This window comes from Artibeus jamaicensis, unplaced genomic scaffold, assembly GCF_021234435.1.
Source record: "Artibeus jamaicensis isolate MK-2021 breed Jamaican fruit bat unplaced genomic scaffold, CSHL_Jam_final contig_477, whole genome shotgun sequence".
In the NCBI taxonomy this organism is placed as follows: domain Eukaryota; kingdom Metazoa; phylum Chordata; class Mammalia; order Chiroptera; family Phyllostomidae; genus Artibeus; species Artibeus jamaicensis.
The window spans coordinates 4,936,574-4,945,023 of NW_026521854.1; the positions used below are offsets into that span (position 1 = coordinate 4,936,574).

General features: G+C 52.1%; 1 non-coding gene across 1 annotated transcript; it reads right to left on the reverse strand.

Moving 5' to 3' along the window:
• Nucleotides 1-4,887: 4,887 nt before the first annotated feature.
• Nucleotides 4,888-4,995, reverse strand: LOC119054796 (U6 spliceosomal RNA). Its single transcript, XR_005083572.2, has one exon. It is a non-coding gene; the product is annotated as a U6 spliceosomal RNA (small nuclear RNA).
• Nucleotides 4,996-8,450: the final 3,455 nt, after the last annotated feature.

Consider the following 8,450-nt stretch of genomic DNA (forward strand, 5'->3'; position numbering starts at 1 on the left):
GGAAATCTTTAGGGGCCCTGAGCTGAGAATGCACGGTTGGTGCCCCAAAGCCTGCCCCGGCCCCCAGAAGGTGGGGGCTGCTTCTAAACCTGCCCACCAATTCCCTGTTCCAAATGAGCCGTGCACTTTGCTTCTCTGAGTGTGAGTTTTCCAATCTGCGGAACCAGTGAGACCACTCACTGTTTTGGTGACAGGTCAGGAAAAAGGATGGGCAGGATTTGGAAGTGGGGGCTCACCTTGACCTGTTCGGTGGGTCTCCAAGGATACCAGGTACTCTGCTGTGCAAACCCCCATCTGTGAGACACTCCTCTGCTTACCCACAGGCTCACTTCTTTGTTGTTGTTATGCAACAAGGGCTTGATGCCCGTGTGTCTCCTGGCCCTGAGATCTCATGGGTACTGGGACTGGGGAGACAGAGGCCCCTCCCCGCCGTGTCTCTTGCATAAGCATAAGCTCAAATGTGTAAGCTCCATTCTAGCTTTCATTTCGCTCCTCTGAATTTGTTGGCTTTTCTGCACAGTGAGGACAGTGCCTTTCCTACAAATCGATGGGTGATTAGAAGTTCAAATGAGAAAATACATGCTCAACTGCTTTCAAAGTCTAAAGAATTAACATACAAATGTATATCCCCCCCAGTAGTGGTGGTTCAAGACAGTTCTGCAGGGGCCTGCTGGGAGCCAGTGCAGGACAGCCTGGGCGTGCCCGGGTGAGGTGGGCCGGCCAGAGGGACAGACAGCTCAACCTCTGAAATCCCCTGCCAGTGAGAGCTGGTTAGATACTTAATAAAGACTGACTGCTAAGTATGGGGATCATTTGGAGGGTTATCAGCTGGGAGGGGGAAGGGGGAAGAGGAGGGGAAAGGTGCAGGGATTAAAAAGCATAATTGGTGGGTACAGAATAGACAGGGGGTGCAAAGTACAGCATAGGGAATGGAGTAGCCAAAGCACTTATATGCATGACCCATGGACATAAACTAAGGAGGGGATGCTGGAGGGGAGGGGGTACAGGGGGGAGGGGCACAAGGGGGGAAACATGGGACAGCTGTAATAGCAAAATCAATAAAATATACTTTCAGAAAAAGACTGCTGAGTGGGATGTGAAAAGTGGAGCTACCTCCGAGACACAGTGTCACCTGATTTGTGTACCGTCCCTGCGAGCGAGGCAGGGCAGCTTTCCTCTTTCTCATTTTCCTACTGAGGAGACTGAACTCAGGGAGGGACAATGACTTTCCCTCCCCGAGGTCAGTCACGCGATTGGCGAAACCAGGGCCGGGGCGCCGATCTTTCCTTTACACCACGGTCACTGCCAAGATAACAGTGCGTTCCCCATCCGGCTGAGAGCCAAGAGCCTGGCTGCACCCTGACCTTGGGGAGTGTGTGCACCGGCGGCCGGAGCTTCTAAATTAAAGACAGACTTGTTCCACGGTGCAGGGCTTATTAGCAAGTGAGCCCGGCTGCATTTCAGCCCCGTCGGCCCTCTGCTGGACACGCTTATGCAGAAGAGAATGGAAACAGGAGGGTGTGGAGGTGGGTCCTAAGACTGGGGGGCTCCTGAGGGAGGTCACTGGGGCCACTGACCTGCTGGGGACAACCCCAGGCTTCCTTGTTTCCCTGATGCTGTGGTTGTCTCTCTGGGTGCTCTCAGAGGGTACCATAAAAAGTTAATAACCGATTGCGGTGGGGAGCCATATGCCAGCTATAATTACTTGGGTGTGTAGATATTAAGGGCCACTGTAATTATAATTCCAAGGTAATGGGGGGGCGGGGGAGCATACTCAGCAAGGTTTTTTGCTATTGTTGCCTTTTTTTCCCTTTGTCTCTCAAATTTCCTACAGGAATCAGATAGACAAGCTCTGCTGGTTTCTGGGATGCAGCTTCTTTGACACCCCTTTTTACAACAGTGGGTGTTCTGAGGTGGGACCTGGGCCAGCTGGGGGGCTTCTGGGGCTGCCAAGTGTGTGCTGAGGTCCTCGGGGTTTGGCCTTTGCCGTTTTAGCTCTCTTCTCCAGAGCCAGGAGCACCGCTACAGAGTAGTAGGGCCTCTGTCGCCGGTGCCATCTCCGGCCCTCGGATTTGCTGCCTCAGAAGGAAAGAGGTGGATCAGGACAGTTTCCAAGGGCTGCTGTCACTCTGAACATTTTGTGTTTCTCAGAACCATTGCCACATCCAGGAAATGCAGGATCCGGGCCCAGAGGACCCCTTGCCCCAAGGGACAGAAATAAAATCAAAATTAAACCAAGACTTCCATTTGTAGTCCCACTAGCTGCTGTCACTCAAGAGCTTGGTTGCCGTGCGGAGCTTGTCCGTCATCGAGAAAGTTCCATTACACGGTGCTAAGTGGGGTCCCAGCAGGAAGCTGGTTGTTACGGGGTGCCTGGGAAGGGGGAGGTGGAGATGGCCAGGCCTGGATGACTGTCTTGAGCTGTCATTTACAGTTCTGCGACGTTGGGCAAACCACCTGCCTTTCCCACACCTCTGTAAAATGGAAATTATAATACCATTTGATAGAGTATCTTGAGTATTAAGTGATTTAAATATCAATGTGGTCTGTATTCAAGTACATACACCAAGGCGAGGTTGGCGGGGCCACTGCATTATCAGCCTTCTTGGCAGCTCCTGCCCCAGGTCAGGGTCCCACGGAATCAACCTGGGAAGAGGTGTGAGTGGGGAGGACGCCCCCAGACCCTCACCCGGCTCCGCCACCCTGACATTTCAGAAACTAACAGGAGTGCTTGACTGAGTTCTTCATTGTCCATGGTCATGAAGGGAACCCTGGCCTGCCCACTTCTCGCTCCTCTTCCCCCACCACTGCCACGCCCCCATCGCCTCTCATTCTACTAGGGTTGCCAGATTTAGGAAATAAAAACACAGGATTCCCAGCTAAATTTGAATTTCAGATAAGCAGTGAATACTTTGTGTAGTAAAAGCGCGTCTCATGCGGTATTTACGATATACCAAAACTTACTTGTTGTCTATGCACAATTCTAGCCTAACTGGTGTCTCTCTGTATTTTACCCCCGCCCTCATCTTCATCAAGGTAGCCTGGCTGTGGGGGGCAACCCGGGGGGGCTCCATGTGTGCGAGGCCGGGGGGGCAGACAGTGGGTGTCTCCTGTACTGTGCACGTGGCTGCGGTGGGTCTGTTCATGTGACCGTGGTCAGGGTGCGTAGAGGAAAGGCAAAGCTCTCACCAGGCATGAAGTCTCTGTGTCTGGGCAGGGTGTGCGGTCTCTGCGGGTGTCCTCCTGTGTTTCTGCTGGTGACCGGTGTCTCTGTGACTCCGGTTCCAAAAGTGAGCTGAGGAAATTCACTGCTTGACTTGCCAGTTCACTGATGGTTGCCTGGGTTGTTTTTCTCCATGAGTGCACCCAGTTGGCAGGGCCACCACCTCCGAGGGCCCATGTCGGGGCATGGCAAGGCGGCTCCTGACTGGGCGCCCGTGGGGCCCCTCTCCCTCCTCCTGCTCTGTCTGTGTTCCCCTGGGGTGGTGGGTGGCCCAGCCCACGCCTCCATCCCTTCTCCTCTGCTCTGAGGTTCTGTCTCCTGCTTCTGCCTCCGGCTGTGTCTATGGGTGGGGACTGGAGGATGGGAAGGGACAGACAGAACTTTGTTATCAGCGGGACTCCTGCTACTGGAGCTCACTCTGGGTCCGACCATTTCTCTCTCCCTTTTGCCGACACCCTCCTCTTCTCTCCACCTAGGTGGACGTCGGTGACGAGTTTAGGAATAATGCAGTCCAGCGTCCGCCACTCATTCAGGTCCCAATGTCCTGCTTTCATGCTTTTGGGTTCCCTTTGGCCACCTGAATCCCTGAACAGACCGAAAATGAGTCTTTAAGAAAAAATAGAAGACTGACTTTTATTATCTATGAAATTCAACTGGCTAATTAGTGTATGGTTGCTCTCTACTTGGAACAGTGGGCAGATGGGCTGAATAATAGCTCCACTTTAATGTGTATGCATATTATTTCAATTAATACTCATGGTAGGCCCACAGATAATATATCACCAACAGTTTCTGTGTATTTTGTTATTTTAAATTATTATAAATTTTTATTGAATTTATCGGGGTGACATTGGTTCACAAAATCATAAAAGTGTCAAGTGTACAAGTCAGTAGAACATGGTCTGCACACTGCACTGTGGGCCCACTGCCCCGAGCAAAGTCTCTTTCCGTCCCCATTTCCCCCCTTCGCCCACCTCCACCTATTCCTGCCCCCTTCCCCCTGGCTGTCACCACACTGCCGTCTGCGTCTATGACTTGTGCACGTATGATCTTTGGCCAATCCCTGCACCTTCTTTCATCAAGTCTCCCAGGCCCCCTCCCCTCTGACAGCCGTCAGTCTGTTCCCCGTGTCTGTGACTCTGTTTCTGTTTTGTTCATCAGTTTATTTCATTCATTGGATTCCACATTTGAGTGAGATCATGTGGTATTTGTCTCTCTCTGACTGGCTTACTTCACTTGGCATAATAATAATCTCCAGGTCCATCCATGGTGTCGCAGAGGTAAGATTTCCTTCCTTTTACAGCCAAGTAGTGTTCCATTGTGTAAATGGACCACAGCTTTTTATCCCCTCACCTACGGATGGGCACTGGGGCTGCTTCTAGATCTCAGCTATTGTACATAATGCTGCTATGAACAGAGAGGTGCATGTGTTCTTTCTGGTTGGTGTTTTGGGTTTCTTTGGATAAGTTCCCAGAAGTGGGGTAACAGGGCAGTTCCGTTTCTAATGTTTTGAGGAAACTGTACTTGGCTTCCCACAGTGGCTGCACCGGGTCTGCATTCCCACCAACAGTGCACCAGGTTCCCTGTTCCCCACACCCTCGCCAGCACTTGTTGCTTGTTGATCTACCGACGACAGCCCTTCTGACAGGTGTGAGGAGGTATCCCAGAACTGTGACTGTTCCAGGGCGCGCGTGTGTCATCCTTGCGCAGGGGCCGTGCTAATCTTCTCGGCGTGGCTCTAGTTCTAGTGCACGTACTGCCAAAGCGAGCCCTAGACCGGAAACGAGTCTCCCCGTCCTCCCCACCCCCACGCTCCCACATGGACCCCCTGCTCCCAGTTCATCTGCACCTTGCTCCCCAGACACTCGGTCATCTTGGCCTTACCTTCCGTCCCAGACACCACGCTCCCTCCCTCCCCTTTCCACTCCATTCTCTGCTTTCCTAACGTCCTGTCTGGCAGGTCTACTCCACCCCACTGCCTCCGGGGAGCCTTTGAGGGTTGCCGAGCCCTCTGTCCCTCTCTCCTCTGGGCCTGGCCCAGGTGTCTGGCAGTCAGCACCTGCTGCCTCAGTGTCAGTTCTTCTTGTCCATCTGTCCCTCCTGAGCCACTTGCTGGGCTTTACAAGGGCTTAAAAGACTGGGTCTAAAACCTTTAGTCTTTCTGGTAGCTAGTCCAGTGTGCTCGCTGCACAAAAATGAGGCGGTAAAGTGACAACTGCAACGAAACCGTGGGGCATCCTAGTAGTGTCCGGAAGGTGGTGTGGACTTCCAAGCTGGGCCCTCTTGGGCCGGACACTGCCAGTGTGGATTGTGTCGGAGCGTCACAGTTTTATTTACGGATGTCCATGCATGTAGCTGGAAAACCTCATCTCTCAGTGGAGCCTGATGCGGAGCTCAGCACACTGAACGGTACCAGCTCCACTGCTGGGGGGAGGGGGAGGGGGCTCAGAGCCTGTCCACCTTGTCCTCTGTCCCCGAGGGGGTTCTGCACAAGAGCACTGAGGTGTAGTCCACTGCCTTCCTGGAAGGCTCTCTGCGTGCACTTGGCAGTTTGGTTAAAATTTGACATTGCTAGTTGTGCACCATTTCCCTATCAGTGTCTTTTTGGGAAAAGTAATGTGACAGGGACTTATGACAATTTACAAAGGGTCCAGCTTAAACTGCTTCCCTTCCCCTCCCCCTGCCAGGAGCCCTGGCTCATGCCTCAGAGGAAGCTCCGGGTATCACTGCTGCTGTCTTGTTTCATACCAACCCCGTGCCTCAGCCTGGCCTGGGCACATCAAACCGGCCCATGACAGGTTGTGACATGCTCTGGGGCTGGGGATTTTTAGCTGTCAGCAAGGACTGGCGGATCGGCCTGCTTCTCAGAATGTTTGCGGGGATCCAGCGTCTTTCCAGGGGCTGTACAGATACCCCACCGGCTCCAGGCAGGTGTCATCTGCGAGCTTCTGCTCCACGCTCTTTCACTGGGGGCTGGGCTGGTCCGGGCAGGAGTGGGAAGATACCGGGGCTTTTGGGGAAAGCACAGCTAACGACTTGCTTCCTGGTGGGGCCCAATAATGTGCTTGTCCTGAGCAGAATGTCCGAGAACAGGATCTGGCCAGGGTCATTCCTCTTGGGAGGGCAGAGAAGCGATGCTGTTTCTCGTGGTGCGAAGCCCTGGGCAGCCTGCAGGGCCCTCCTGGTGCTTCACTCTCTTCGTGTCTGCTTGGAGGCCTAGCATCCTGCTAAACCCGGGGTACATCTGAAGGAGGACTGACTTTACTATGTACCAGGTTTGATAGCTATTCACACATATCAACTCACTTATTTCTTACAACAAACCAACAATGCAGACATCGCGTTGTGCCCATTTCACAGAGGAAAAAGAGGCAGCGCAGAGAGGTTGGCCCCTTGCCCAAGGTTGCCAGCTGGGAGGAGGCAGGACTGGGGATGGAACGCAGGCAGTCTGGCTCCTGTATGCTCTACAGCCTCCCTAGCAGTTCTTGCTCTGCCTACTTTGTAGAGTTGACATGAAGTTCAAATGAGCCAATAGATGATAAAGTACTTGGAAAAGCATAAAATTATTATGCAAACACAAGGTGTTTTATGAACAGCTTGCCCCTTCACCAGATACTGGGATGACAGTCAAATTTGACTTTTTAATTAACTTGAAGGCAGACCTGTCAGCGGGAGGCAGAGAATACAGGCCCAATCAGCCTTTGAGAGCGGCTGCCTTTCCCGGTGCCTTTGGAGGGCTTTGATTGTTTTCCTTGCTGAATTCCTCCGCCCTGGTTATGGAGGGTTCCCCTTGCTCCGGTGTATCTTCCTCAGTGAGACAGCGAGGTGGCCTTGCAGAGCCACAGAGGGGAGCAGACTCCGAGACCGCTGGCTGATGTGGCGTAAGGTGCATCCAACCTGGATGTAGCTCTGCTTTAATAACTCTCTATGAACGTGTCCTTCATAGGTTTTTCCAAACCCTTGCAAAATCTGCTCTCTACGTGATATATATATATATATATATATATATATATATATATATATATATATAAAATAGGTCTCTCCCCTTTCAACATAGCCTGTCCACCCATGGGCTCTCAGGGAGGACTGACGTGGAACTTAGGAATCAAAGCAGCTGGGCAGCAGATCGTGGGGCTGGAATGCAGAGAAGGGGCCATAGTGTCAGCCTGGGTGGGACCCTCATCCTTTTCCTGTTGGCTCTAAGGGAACAGCCATCAGAGTGCCCAAAGCGAGGAGGAAGGCACTCCCCTGGGACTCCCACCCCAGCAGGTCCCTTCTCTTGACGCGGATGGAGTCAGAGCACACGTAGAGTCGGCCTTCTCACCTCCTTGGAGGCCCCATAATTTTCCTGAGTGCATCCGGGGTCTTGCTTCCAGTAAGAAAGGAGAAATAGCCAGCAGTACCCAGGAACCTTAGAACCACATGCTTTTTTTTTGAGGGGAGGAGGGCCTGGTGGACAGAGTTAGAGCCTGAATTTCCTTGACTTATTGGCTGCCTCGACTTGTCCCTGACTGTTCTCTTGGAATCTCAGATAGCTATACCCTTCTCCACTACCCTTCCAGGAGCATCCGTGAAGTTTTACCTTCAGGTTGTTGCTCTCCAGCCTTGCCCCCACCTGTCTTCTTTTGGATTTGTCATACCTGCTTGTCAAGGTTTTCCCTGCTGTCCATCACTCTGCTTGGCAAGAGAGAGCACTGAGAGTGTGAATCCGCCAGAATGACCTTAAAAACAATGGGCTGGGCTCTGCCTGTGACCAAAGCGCCACTCTGATCATGCTCACGGTCTGAAAGCCAGACACTTAGGAGGATCTGTGAGGTCAAAGCCATGTTTCATCTACTTCACAAAAGCATCTTTATTTTCTGTTCTTTTTTTTCCAGCCCGGGCACCTAAGCCAAAGGCCCCAAAGAAATAGAAATCATATGACAAATGAATAAAAAGTCTTTGAATGCTTATAATAAATAATCTTATGAGGGAGCCAGGACTACACATTGAGCATCTGTGCTGGACTCTGCTGGACACGTTACCGACTTCATCTAGTTTAATAACAAAAGGTTGATCAGCATGTGAGGATCACACGATTGGGAAGCTGAAGAGTCCGGGTCAGTGCTGTGAGTCAAGAGCTGCTCTGAGTTTGATGGAGGACCGTCGACTCCTTATCACAAAACGGGAATCCCCTGACCACGTGGCTCAGTGGTTGGGTGTTGTCCTGCCAACTGAAATGTCCCCA